We start from the raw sequence: 14,924 nt of genomic DNA on the forward strand, positions 1-14,924 counted from the left end.
GGCCATGAGATAGTGGGGGAAGCAGTGGAGGAAGAGAGATGAGAGTTGGCTCTATGCCGGAGTTAGCAGATAGAGCCTAAAAGAAGTTCTTTAGTGGGTGGAATGTGATAAGAGAGTGTCTGATGTGCATGCGTCTATCTTCGCCTTGAAGCTGCAGACAGACACACACGTTAACAGATTTGTGGAGCAAGACGATCTGTGCTCAGACGGGGGGGGGGGGGGGGGTGAATCTCTTCCGCTCTGCTGCTTTCTGCTTTTCTTCTGTCGCTCCAGTTTGCCCTTCACGTCTCAGACATGCACAGCAGGACTGAGTGCACAGGTGTGCGAGGATGAACCTGGGTTGGTGTACTATAAGCACATCTCATCCACTTCAGCTACACCTTTCTGCACTATCGTTAATGTCCCTTGCTTTGGATCCATACGGCACGGGGAATTATTTTACCCTAACTGTTAAAATGAGATCGACAAGGCCTACTGGAAGTGAAGGTCATTCAGTCCTTGTGTTTATGAAGGTAACTGCAAAATGCCATCAGTCCATCTAGTCAGTTTTTGAAAGTAAGAATGGCATGATGATTCAGGGGCTGTGTGAGAGGGATTCGAACCTGTTCATGAAACTATCACTTACCCAATTGAGCCGGTGCAGCATTTATACCATTGATACAGTTTGCATTAGCGTAGAGTTTCTCTTGAAAAGGGATGTCCAATCCTTCTCCTGGAGGGCCAACGTCCTTCAGAGTTTGGCTCTAGCACACCTGCTTGCATGTTTTAGTAATCCTAAAGACCTTGATTAGGTTCAGGTGTGTTTAATGTAGGCTGGTGCTGGTGACCCTCCAGGAGCTGGATTGGACAACCCCTGCTTATAATCAAACAAGGGGTCATGCAAAGTCGGTTTAAACACCTTTTCAATTTTATTTCATTTTGAGTGCCAAGTTATTGGTTGGAAATGTGACTTAGTAAAGCAGGGGTAGCTCCTGGATCCTGCAGAGTTCAGCTCCAACCCTTATCAAATACAGCTAAACTAGCTAGTGAAGGTTTTCAGAATTTTCTTGAAAGTAACAGATAGGTGTTGGAACTGAAGTCTGCCGGAAGGTAGACTTCCGTGAGCAGTGTTGGCTACCCCTGTAGTAAAGAAATCTGTTTAGATTATGGGTAGCTAACCTTGTTCCTGGAGGGCTGCCCTGCAGAGTTTAGCTTCAGCCCTAATCAAACATGCCTGAACCCACTAATCCAAGGTGTTCAGTATTATTTGAGATTAACAGGCAGGTGTATTACAGCAAGTTTAGAACTGAAGTGTGCAGAAAGGTTGTCCTCCCGGAGCAGGGTTGGCTACTCCTGGTTCAGACACTTAATTTTAAAACTGTCGCTAAAACTAGCAGAATTTTTCAGTTTAGCCTCAGGGCAGGTGAAGTTGTCGCCAGGGCAAGTAAACATTTATTAAAAGGTTGTTGGCTCAGAAAACCTGATGCTAACATGTATTGTCCTATTGTTTTGAGATTGTATGCTGTGTAAGAAAGTGTAGGACGGTCATTTCGGCTGTCCACAGGCAGTCGATGTAAGATCTGCCTGGTGAGACACAACCTCCAGTGAGCACCTTTCATCATCTCATTCATAATAGAGCAGCAGCAGCTCCTCCAGTTCTTGGAAAGACAAGTCCGCAGACGTATCCCTGAGGTCTGACTGTCACCACCTTTCCTACACTGAGACTGCATTTTGGTGTGGGTCACTAATTCCATTCTGTCACATCCAGTGACAGACAACCATCTCTGTTTTTCCCCTTCCTCCATCTCTGTCTGTCTTTTTATCTGAGACTCACAAATATACTGGTTGGTCAGACAGGATCTGATATAGCTGAATTGCATGCTACTTAATAGGTTTATAGTTGTTGTCTTTTTATAGACCCTGTCTGTTCATAGCTTATACTATGCCTCTTTTTTTCCTCTTAGCTCAAGTTCACCAGGACAGCTGTAGTTAGCGGTCTCAAAGAAAACTAAAAATGGGACAGCAATTTATTATCCTGAGTTAGGCTGACGGAGTTCAAATATTGGGAGACCAAAAAAAAGCATATATTTTACAGCAACGGATGATGATGATGATTTATTATTATTATTATTATTATTATTATTATTATTATTATTTATTTTATTTTATTATTATTTCTTTGTTTTTAAAGTCTCCTATTTTTCCCCTCACATCTCAGGATGAGTCCTAAAGATATCAAAATAAGAGATCTAGGGTTGTATGTCTCATTTCATGGCTTTTATGGGTGCTCACAAGCACCCTCATACCCTTTTACATAGCTCTCAACAGTGCTGTCTACTTAGGCCTGCTGCCCTGTCCAAAGTGTCGACACAGAAGAGGCTTTAGGTCCCCACTTGGATCAGGACCCTTGAAGGAGAATTGAGGTTTAGTTGATGTTGAGGAGTTTGTTTGCCTTAAGATTTTCATTTCAGCTCTGCTTGGGACAGTACTACCTTTGTTGCAGGAGAAGAAGCTCTTTGGACAAAAAGAGATGTGGGCACTTCTGAAAGTGGCTCAGTAACTGCAGTGGCTCACCTGAGAGCAGAATCCTGGTGCTCTCGAGTTATTTTGGATGACATTGACCTATTTTTGGCTTTGCTGCGGGATAAAAATATCTCTATCTAAATGTCTTCTTGTGCAGTAGAGACACCTTGTCTGAGCAGAGGCACCAGCTCTAAAGATCTGTGTAGAAAAGCTCTCAACTCCTTTTCTTTTTTCCTTTTTTCTTTTCTATTCTTCTTTATTTCTGTCTTATTCTTTGTCACAATATGTGGCAATCAGATTAATGCCTGCATGTTAAATATGTGTGTTGTTGTTTTTGTCTAATATTTCTAAATCTTGTTCGAAGTTTTTTTTTTCAAGCAATGAACTTTCATTGAACTTATAATTTGAGATAAGAATCTTGTTGACAGTCTCATGTCTTTCACAGATAATCAGGAAAATGTCAAGTCATTTGTGTTAAATCAAGCATCACCATGTCTTGCTTGGATTGCATGATAATCTCATTTACATCTGTTTGTGAGCAGCCTAGATAAAATTCCAGCATTACATTTATTTTTTATTTTTTATTAGACCATTATAATGCAGTTTTACGATTCCCCTTTCCCCATGCACGTAAGAGCCTTTGAAACGGGTCAGAATAATGCCCGTTGAAGTTGAAATAAACCACATCATGTCACATTGACTCATGCAGCTCATGAGGGTGATGATCCTGGGTGGAGCCACAATACCAGAACTAAACGCTTTTGCCTTGTTGGTTTATGTTGTTGTGTCAGCTGACGATGACTCAGATTCTTACCGAGCTTGTATATCTGTGTCGGTTTCGGGTCTGTAGGGTGATGTCTGCTATAAACATGACTGAGAGACTTTGGTCCAGATTCCACAACACTGATGGCATGCTAATTTATGGTGCACCCTTTGTTGAATAATTAGGTCTCTTTATCCAAAGACAGAAACCAAGATATTCTCTTTCTCTTTATGTTCTGATTCAGCCAGTAATATTTTGTAATTTTTAACAACAATTTGGATAGCACAATCTTTATATAAAAAGTTGCAATTGTTTACTATTTCCCAAGTAAACAATTCATCAAAATTGTAGGTAATCATTCAAGACGAGTAAAGCCAGCAAAAAAAGAAAACAAAATAGAGCAATATTTTTAATATATCTGACAGCAGTACCAAGTGTTCAAGTAGACATTCAGAAATTGAAAAAATACAAACATTAAATTTTATTAACTATCCTATTTAAGAACTAAGATCATTAAACATTCAATTTCAGTCACTTATTGTCATCCCAAGAAGGAAATTGTAAACAAATGTAGAAAAGGATTAACTGACATTGTAAGCGTGTCTTTGTATACATTTTATTCTTTGTAAATATATTTGTAATAATAATATAATAAACATGTATATGGTTTACAGCTAATCCTATTTTCCATGCTTTGCTGGTTATAATTACATTCCAGAATTACATCAGTAATATAAAAACTGCTATGTGTTAGTCATAATGTCTATGTTGCCCTCTTAATTTGAGGGTTAATATGCTGCTAAACATGCCTAAATATTTAGATTAGTTTCATTTTAGAGACTTAATATTAACATTTTTATATTCACAGATTAATCATGACCAGATTAAACAATAATATTAAAGATTTTCTTAATTTTATTCATCATATTTTAAATGTTTAATATGTTGGGGTGTGGTTTGTCATGCCTATACTTGTCCTTGGCAAAAACCAACTCTTGAAACAAAGTCTCCTTGCTAAATCACCAACCAGATGGTCCACTGGAGACTTTGAAGTCACCCAAAGAACGACATTTGTTCTAAGGGAAACTAGGTAGTTGTTTTTCTGTAACGTATTTTACCAGAACCGTGCCCATACAGGAAAGTGTGTTCAGCCCGTGATGTTAATAACGGTTGCACATACTTGTGTGATTAAGCATGGCGTAATTGACTGAATTTGAGTAGCTGACATAAACTACTTTTAGTGAGGTTCACATGTCCTGTGGTGTGGAATGTGGATTTGATATACTCCATTTAAAGCTATTTAAACAGCATTTTAATTATTTTATAATTATTAGGCATCCAGCTTTTATGAGATCATATCAACTGTCATATCAACTTTTATGAGATCATATCAACTGTTATGATTTGTACTTTGAAAAATCTTGTTTAAAAAAACGTTATGCATCAACTACCCAATTCCTGTTTCTCATGATGTAACCTTTTGTTCTGAAGGGTAGTGCTCTGTTTATTAGTACTTTTATTCGTTGTATCTCCTAAAGTAGATCAGCTTTTGACTAGTAGTGTATGTAAAGTTTTTGAAAGACTACAAATTAAAAGGCCTGACCTTTGAGATGAAATAAATGTTCCTAAAATTTGTCTGAAAGAGCTTCTGGGTGGATTTCTTCTTTATTTCCCCCTCTTTCTTTGTGTGGTCTAATGCTGAAACATCCTTCTAGACAGTCTCATTGTATTTATATCATCATGGGGGATACAATTTGCAGTTAGATTTATTAGCTCTGGCCTACAACCATCAATCTTGCTCTTAAAAAAAAAACACATTTAATCTCGTTCTCATTCTGTCCTCCTCTTTGTAAGTTAATTCCCTTTATTCCACAGTTCTCAGAAACAGAACTTCTGTCCTTCTAATACATATTTCTCTTTTTCTTCATCTGACTTTCTTATGTGGTTAAACACGCTACTACTTTTATATATAGTGATGTCGAATCGCTAGAAGTTCTGAAGATAGAAAAGATTGTTAAATCTGAATAATTTAAAGCTCTTCCTCAGAGCCCGCTGAATATTTCATGGGGCTTTTCAGTGCTGAGGTTCTGCTCTAACACACATATTTGCTTGTGTATGTTGCCTGTTGCTAAAATTCTACTAGAGGGAATGATGAGCTCATGCGGGGAAGCCTTGTTAATTACAATTCTTACCCTGTAAATAATTCATGCCACGATAACATGGGAGAGGCGGTGGAGAACAACGAAGACATGGAGGAACCGAAGAGGAGGTGGAGGAAGAATGTTGGTTTTGCTTCCTTGGTTTAGTTTGTGTCTAACTAGGATGTGTTGGAGGCAGCTCCCTGGGGGGGCGAAGGCAAATGAGGCAGTCGTGGTGTTGGAGGCAGGCCTGTGATGAGGGGTGATTAAGCTGCCGATTGCCCCACTGATACAGTAATTAAAGCAGCTCGCTATCTCTGTTGCGCTCTGCTATTTGCCCATTCATGGAAATGCATGACTGGAGGAGGAAGAGGTAGTTTTAAACAGCCCGAGCTCCTCTACCCCCTCACCAACAGGTCCCTGAATGACAGATGGTGTGCATCCTGGCATTAGCCCGCAATGCTCTAAGCACTCGGGCATGAGGCAGTGCTTCTTGTTGGCATGTGAGTTCCCTTCTCCGCCTATTGAAGAACATTTCCTAATCATGAATGAACAAAGCTTATATTTCCTTATTGGTGCCTATAACTCATGAGTGGTATTTTAATTGACAGTAATGGTGAACTAATGTATTGTTGTCCAGGAATTAGGCAGAAGCCTCATGGAATAAAGAATGCATGTATTTATCTTCCTTATGGCAGTGTGTACCACCTGCTCCCCCAGCATGCTTTATTATTATTTAAATGGCTAGATTGCATATCGCCCTGAAGATTAGGAGCAGATTAAAAATGAATATGTAATCATTTTATCCATATCCTTCATGGTCAACCGCTTTCATTTGCTGATTTGGAAGTGTGGATCAAGGAGATTGTATGTAATTTTTTTTCCTTTGGTCTGTTTTGATAGCCTCACCTCCTGTGCCACTGTGCCAGCAAGAACTTTAAAGCTCTAAATTTGATAGATGTCTGTCTTGTAAGAAGCTCTTTTGAAGTCAAATACTGTTTTGAAACAGCTACAGTAAACTGAGGCTATTGAAGGGTTCTACAATATGGAAGTATGCAATTATATAATTGTATTTTTAAAATGTATTTTTTTGCATATATTTATGAATGAACAATGGATATCAATCCTAAACTTAAACCAATGTTTTGACACGAAATGCAACTAAAAAACTAAATCTACTGTATGTTCTAATTTATAGCGGGCTCTTTTATGTAACATTTTATGTAACATTCGAGTATAAAACATACTTTTGTAACAACGTCTCACTCATTTTGAATAATTAAAACAAATCTTTTTTTACATGAATCATTCGAATGATTCACAAGAGTGAATTGAATCCAGCTTGCTTGCTCTAAAGCTTCGAATGCAGTAGACCTACATGTGACTATAAAATTACATTTTTGACATGTTACATCGCTACTGGTTAGAAAAAGCCTTTTGCTGGAATAGCTACAGTTAGTATTTTAAAAACATTACTACTTTTATTCGGTACTGCTAGTGCAGTGAGACAGAATTCCTGCTGTTCATGACACGGCACTTTTACTTCTCAAGCCAAAGCCGAGGAGGCTAATAAAATATTTAGGAGATTGTTTGGTGGTGTTTGTGTGCGTGTTATTGTTAGTGCGTGACTTTTGCGATTCTCCAGTCAGAGGAGAGGAAACAATTTCCCTTCTTGGTGACTGTGTTCATCACGTAGGTTTATTTTGTTTTAATGTGTCACATGAGGTTTGTGGTTGCTCAAGTAGTTTGTATTGCACCAGTCCAGCACAGCACTTCCCCTGCGTACACCATGTTAAGAGCAGTTCATGAAGAGAGATGTCTACCAGTAATTGTCTTTTTGTTTGTCTCAACCTTTTCCAGAAGATAATGAAGCATCGCTAACTTGCTTTATGTTCTTAATCAGTATCTTTTTTTCCAAGTAAAAATGTCTAAATATTCTTAAAACAAGCTACAGTATTTCAGAAGCACAATTGAGATCAAATTCGCAAATAGTTTTTCTTGTTTAGTGCATAAATGTAACTTTAGTGAGGGTTATTCTTAAATAATTTGACAATAGGGTGAGGGCAATTTGCACTTGCACAATTTTACTCCTAAATCCTGTAAATGTTTTAAGGGTTTTCATAAATTTGTAGTTTGTGTGTTTTGTTTCTCATTCCTTTACATACATGTGTGTAATGCGTAATTACAGTTATTGTTAGTTTATTTAGAAAGCAAAACCACAGGCCAGACTAGACCAGAGGCAGCTGACCTTGAGGAACAGTCTGGTGAAAGTCTGAGTTTCTCAATGAGTGTCTCGGCTCTATTTTGTTGTCCTTAGATGGATGCAGTGGATCACTTTTTATGCTGACTTTGCCATTCCCTTTTAAAGTGTTTTGTTTTTATGAAAAGTACTCATCAAATATGCCAGAAGGACATTTGCTGACTTTGATTTTTGCTTTTGGCTGACAACACAAAGGAAGAACCTTGATACTTCATGTGATTTATTAAACGGTATGCTTTACACCCATGACTGTGTAAACACCCTTTATGCATCACAAAGACATGGGGATTTTCTGTCACTTCAGTGCAGTGCTGTATCACTGCTAAATATCTCTGTTCTTATTGAGAGTTGCTGAATTGTGACTGGTGTCTGTGCTTCAGTGAAGAGTGAAGATGGGCGTCTGAACTGTCCAACTCCCAGCCGCAGGCTCTCAACTTGAAAGACACCGACGTGTCTGTGGGACTTGGTTTTTCCAGTAGTGATGATTTCATTATTGTCAAATGCTCATGAACCAGACGCCCAGGCTCTCGTTTGCAGGAACTGCAAATCATATGCTGCTGACTGATCATTAAACTGAAAACCCAGCAAATTTACATGTCAGCGGAAAAGTCACCCACGTCAATACCGCTCTCCCTTAATACAGAAGTGCTCAATATCATTATATAAAGCAATATTTTGAACAGTTATAGTGATTTATGCAACGCTCAAACAATCACAAGTTTTAATGTTTTAATTTACAATTTTTCCTTTGTGTAAGCCCCAGCCCATTAGTGACAGGATTTTCGGTTGACATTTTTGCTTGATTTCTATTTCTGTGGCATAATACTAGGTAGCTGAGTAACCATGAATTTTAATTGGTCCAAAGTCCTGCTTCACAATATTAAATGTTAGATATCGATAATGTTCTGATTGTGCAGTGGTTTCTTGTTCTGATTTGACATTGTACACCGCCTATTATTATTTATTCAATTTATTAAATGTGGAAAACATTTCTAACAGTAGTATCAGACAGTGTTTTCACACAACCTTGCTTAATTTAGCCATTCTCATCCTGTTTTGCATTATTAATCCTGTCTCAATCCAGTGGTTCTCAACCTCTTTAACTTTAATGCTCACCATTGTCCACAACAATATTCTAAGGCCTGCTTTTGTTTGTGATTTACTGGATAAGGATTTAAAAAATGTTTTGTATTGACTATTTCTACCTGATAAAAAGATTTTAGAGCTTGACATAACTAGAAAAATGTATATTCATTATAAATATTCCCATGTTTTTTTAAGATTGTATTAACATGACTTTTCCAGGTCTGGAACTCACACCTTTTCATTTTTTTTTTTTTTTAAAAGAACCTGGTTCTTCTTTAGAATTTTTAGTTTTGTCTTATTTTAATGCCATGTCTCGTTTTAAATTAATCTTTAAAGTCATCTGGACTGGAGTCCCCTTGAAAATTTGCTGATGCCCCCTAGTGGGCCCTAGCCTCGAGGTTGAGAACCATTGGTTTAATGAAAATTTTAATTTATGTACTTTGCATAGTATACATACAGGCTTCCCATGGGTCATGGAATTTCTGGAATGTCATGGAATTTTAAAAGGTCTATTCCAGACATTGAAAGTCAGGGAATTTCATATATTTTTTGTCCAAGTCATGGAATATCAGGGAATTTAGTTTGTTGCTTTAAATTTTAGTTTCCATTTATCAAAATGTAATTTTTCTATACCGATTTTTTTTAATCGCACTGTTTCACATCTTTCTGTATTGTTGTGCTTAGGCTATTTTGAGCGCCATATTTATTCCCTTCCCACCCAGTTGGAAATCACTTAGTTAACAGGTACAGGTGACTGCATTCGACTAAGGCAAACATGCCAGGAAAATGTAAATTTCAAGAGCTTTGGCTACAAAATGAACAATTTAAAGACTGGGTGTTAAAAGTAGACGACAGAAAAGCTAAATGTAAAGTTTGTAAAACTACTATTGAGCTATCAAATATGGGTGAGGGTGCACTTCGCAGCCGTTCACATTTTGCCGTTCATTATAGGTCATGGAAATTCATCTTTTTAGTCAGTGAAAGTCAGGGAAAAGTCAGGGAATTTGACATTTGGTTTAGAGTGGGAACCCTGTACATAGTACATACTACAAAAAATGGTGATTGTAGGGTTGTAGTATGTTATTCTGAACTTACTGTCAGTTTTTTGTGATGTAAAAAACAAAAAAAAAACATCTAACCACTGATGTAGTTCCAGTGGCAGGACTCAGCAGTTGTGTCTCAGAGACAGTGTTTTGATGTTTCTCTTAAGATTGCAAGTAAGAACAGTCTTGACACAAATGTGGAGTAGAAACACGTCATCGCAGCGATCAATATGCTTTCCCGGCTTAATCTCATTAAGCATAAGTGCGTTTGTTTGAGTGCATGTGTGTTTGCATGTACTGTTCAGCTGAAAACAAGCTAAGCATTATGACGTGAGGCGAGTCGTGGCCAGGGTAGAACACTTCACATTATCGGCCATTAGAGCTTCTGTATTCATTCTGCGTAGAAGGATTCAAGACTTCAAAGCAAACTGCTTTCTTGAATAGCAAAGCAGAGGTACAACCACCTTTTCTCTGACTTCCTGCCATGACGGTTTCTCACCGACACTATGGAGTAATTTTAATAAATTGCTATTTTAAGCTTCGCACAGTGCACTCTTCATCATAACGCTAATCCAGGTCAAATGGATTTACATTAAAAATGCATCAGGACTGACTCTCGCCTTCATTACACACATTAAGGTTATAAATTAACAACTCTTCGTCCTTGTAGGTCAAAGAACCAGAATGCTGTTGTGAATATCATGCCTTTAACCAGAGTATAAAGGGTTGTTTTGTACTGATCCTGATTAGATTAGATTTTTCTCTCTAGATTCCACACTTAACCATAATAAAAACCACAAATCTAATCCCAGTTTTGTGCAAAAGACACTAGACGCTTCTTCTCTGGCCAAGGTCGGGTCAGGCTGGCGACTGTAAGTCATTGCTTGCCGGTATTGGATAATGAGTTAAACACAGGCGGGCTTGTGTTGTATGCAGGGCTTTGTAACGTGTGATTAATGACGTCTCATGACTGAGATGTACAGTAAATCCGAGCTTTTTAAATGGACATCTTGTGAGAGATGACAGCCACCATTGTGTATAGCTTTCTGCTCACACTGCCTTTGAATTGCAGCATTCATGGCCAGGCGTAAAGATCTGAGAGTGTGGGAATGGTGGGAGGAAACAGTTTGTGTTGTGAATTGTGTGTTAGCTGCTGTATGGTATTTATTAATTTTTTTAATGGATGGTGGCAAGTAAAAGAAAGCAATATGGGTAGAGGGTAGAGATAAGGGGAATGGAATCAGGATATGTTGCAGGCTGGACATGAATCTGCTCTGTTTGCTTGAGCACCAGGCCAACAAAAAAAAAGAGATTTGAATTTCCTCATTTTAAATTCAGGCAAGACGAAGTAACAAAGTACTGGAATACTAGGATATTTCTTGTTTTAGGTAATCCCAGGGGCATGGAAAACTAGGATATTTCTTGTTTTAGGTAATCCCAGGGTCATGGAAAACCTGATAATAAAAGGGTATAAATAACATGTATGCATTTATTTGATTTGTTTGTGTTCATTTGTTAATTTTATTTATTTGTATTCTCAGTTCTAAAATACTTAACTGGCTAGAAATTGGTTTTGTGAGTGCAATCTCTGTAAAAGGAGTTTAGGATTCTTATCCAAAAATCAAAAGCAGCTGGAAAGGTAATGTAAATTGTTAGGTCAAATGTGTGGAATCTGTGAATTGTAGCATAGAATTTGGATGCACACTATAAGTGTTGCATGCTTTTATATAGATGCGTGTAGATGATTGGAGATGGCAGGTGTGTGTGTGTGGTGCACTAACCCACCTGGCACTGAAGGCCACATCAGATTTGATGCCCATTAACCCAGTTATGCCCTGCCTCCCCTGAGGCCATTTTAACGGTCTTGCCATTCCAGATCTCTTATCGCCAACCAAGGTTCAATTAGCAGAGCTTGATGTCAATAACCTCAATGCTCCTCTCCTCCTCCTCTTTCTCTTCTTCTCCCGTCGTTTCCCATCAATATTCACTGTCTTTAAAAAGCTATTTAGGTCTGGCCCTTTCAAGCCTTCAGATAACCACCATGCCTGCAGATTTGACCCCTAATCGACTGATGACACTTTCCTTTTACTTTCCTTTTACTTCAGTCACTGTTCATCTTCATCTTTGTCTGGCTGTTAACATCATATTAGCACAATCTGTTCCACAGTTTTCAGTTGAATTGTGTTTTTTGCAGGGAATGTATCGTGCTAGTGGCCAGGATTGGGGGCAGGATGGATTGTGATTGGCTGTCAATGTTTTTAACTGTCATCAGCTGGAAAAAAAATCGTTCTGAAAGTGATTCAAACAATATCGTTCCTCTGTAGTTATAGTTGTTATAGTGGTGTGAACTTCCTTATTATTCTCATTGAGTTATGATTATTAAAACTTTATAGTTATCGTCCTTGATGCAAACAAGTTTGAATCAGACTACAGTATAATGGCGCTGTGTGTTCGATGTCATGTGCAGCCAGCAAAGACAACTCAATAGAATTATGTGTTTGTGTGAATATTGTTTTTGGTTTCTTTCACTGTGTGGTGTTTTTTATTTATTTATTTATTTATTAATTATTATTTTTTTAATCATATTAAATTTAGATTTCAAGCTCACAAATTGAATTTCTTTTTCAGTGTTGCTGTTGGTTCACTGGTGGGAAAGGAAACACTGCTTTTCTTCTGTACCTTTTCTCTGTACTCTTCTAGGGCAGAGTGCCTCGGCTATGTAAATGTATTCCATCATTCCGTTGACCTCCCAGGACTGCCGAAGCATGTCATTGCTTTTCTCAGCCTGCCTCTCGCTCTCTCCCTCATCTGTCCGAACAGGCCACCTCTCCCCACCTGCAGACATCATGTTGGTTGTTTGACAGGCCTGCTGGCAGGGTATTGCACAGGAACCTCATCTGCAGCCTGTCTTCCTCAGAGGCTTCTGACATGAGCTCCAGACACAAGAGCGCATAACTAAACAGTCACGCAGAGAAAGCTTTCCCTCTGCAAGCGCATTCATTACATGCCAAGAAAGGGTCACCCTGCCGTGCCGTTTTTGGTAGTACGGTCATGTCTTGTGTCTATACGGTTTGGGATAATGGAGATCTGTGATAACGGCAAATCGGTCTCATCAGGAATTTCCTGTTCACCCGTCCCGTGTGTTTTAAAAGTGGGTGTTGTTGTTGTGTGGAACCCTCATGGAGTCTGCCCTGTGAATTCCACAATACCTGCTCTGTAAAGGTATGTTTACACAACGATGTACTAAAAACAGATGACAACGATCTCCTTTCACACTGATCTGCAAAAATGAATATAAAGGCTGTTTTATGCATGCCAGGCCAGTAGTTGGTGATGTCACTGTCAAGAACCTCCTCGCGAACATGTAATACGCATGCGCATGTCGTCACCGTTTCACAAATTCACATTTTTGTTATTTACATGGAGACTGTAAAGGCATCGCTTTCAAAACCATGCACTTTGAAACCCATTTTCAAAACACCGTTGTCGTGTAAATGAACGGCCAAAACTAAAACTAAAGGTTTCACAGTGTTTTGTTTTGTTGTCTGGTACTGACCCTGCTGGTATAGAGTACTGAAGGTGTTTCAGCTCCCACCAGACCTTGAGTTCCTCCTGGATTAGCTGGGCTCTATGCTGCCCTCTGACCAGAAAAGAGGATTGAATTATGCTGTAAATTGAATCTAGCCACAGTATGTTATTGTGGTGTTTCAAGTTTGTCACTTTGCTCTATGCCATAGAAAAAGTTTATCCTCAAAAAAAGCCATTATCCCCAAAGCTGTTTAAGGAGGAGTAAATTAGGAGAAATTATAGAATGATTAGTTTAATAATTTAATAATTAAAATGTAATAAATATATTGTTGTTGTCACCATATCGGTTATCAGACGGTTATTCTTTCCAATATCAGTCGATGGAAGTAATTATTGCTTGTATGTGGCATAATTGTAAAATTGGTGTGTCCCTGAAATTGAGAAAGTCTTAATATAAAGAAAAGTCTTAATATAGTTTTTATTATGTAGTAGTATCTGTAGTACACGATATTAAAGGCACTCACCCTTTAGCCATGTCTGTATTTACTATATACAGTACAAGAGCTTATTTTGCAAAAGTAACATTTACTAACATCATTTGTTCCCTCTATTTACAGTGTGAGTGTGCTTGTCTGGTTGTGCTTGCTTAGTATAAATACCAAAAACATCACCTGAAGTACATTTGTTGGATAGGTGCGAATGAGCCTTCAACAGCCACTTTGGGGCCTTTCTGGGCCCTCCAGCTGCAGAGGGGCTCCAGATGACGACTGGGGAGCGGAGCCTGATTAGATCACTTAATATAACCTCCAACACTGCTTGAGAGGAAAAGAGGCATTTCTGGGATTGCTTATAGGATGACATCTCCTCCACACTATCTACCATTTCAAGGTCCTGTGGGTCTCTTGTATATAAAGTGGGTTTGGTTATTTGTCCTATTAGTTGTTCCAAGTCCGATCCGGCTGCTGTAAATGCTGTCTTTGAGTGCACGTCTGTCCCCGTGGATGTCCAGCAGCGTGCTAAGTGAAAAATGCGCCTCGCTCAGCGTTCGTTTTCTGCTGCGGCGGATGAAAAATGGAGCGTCTAAAGTCCCCCCCAAGAAGCTGATCCTATTGTAAATGTCAAAAGAAGTCTGCGAGTACATCACTTGACAAATAGCGCATGCAAAATTTGACACTTCCGCCTTCAAAACGGCTGTCATGAACCTTGCGTTTCATAATGCAAGTCAAAATGCATAGAATAATGTTTCATACCCTCACAGCCAGCCAGTCATTGTAGTACTTTGGCAGACAATGGGCAGAGCAGTAAATCAATACAAATATGACTATTGCTGTGGCAACCAGCTCCAACAAGTGGCTGGCATTTGGCTTGTTTGTTCCTGCGAGAACCAATTGATTCCAGATTGCGTATTCAACTCATTGTCTGATCTGTTGGTTTAGTGACGTACAGCGTAGCACAATATGAATACTTGATTCTGATCAGCTGGAAGGTGTGCAATAAAACCGTTTAGTGCACAGGTAGTTCCAAGTCAGTTTAATCACAGTTTGATATTAATGCGCTGTTTTCATTGAAGTGCACACACACATACGTCACTAGCACACAGAGAG

At 38.7% G+C, this 14,924-nt stretch overlaps 1 protein-coding gene across 7 annotated transcripts in view; it reads left to right on the top strand.

Annotated features, from left to right (window-relative positions):
* The window catches only part of tnika (TRAF2 and NCK interacting kinase a), an 88,145-nt gene that overhangs the window by 15,924 nt on the left and 57,297 nt on the right, over positions 1 to 14,924 (top strand). The gene's annotated exons all lie outside the window — the stretch shown is intronic.

The sequence above is a fragment of the Squalius cephalus genome (assembly GCF_949319135.1).
Source record: "Squalius cephalus genome assembly, chromosome: 7".
Taxonomy (NCBI): Eukaryota; Metazoa; Chordata; class Actinopteri; order Cypriniformes; family Leuciscidae; genus Squalius; species Squalius cephalus.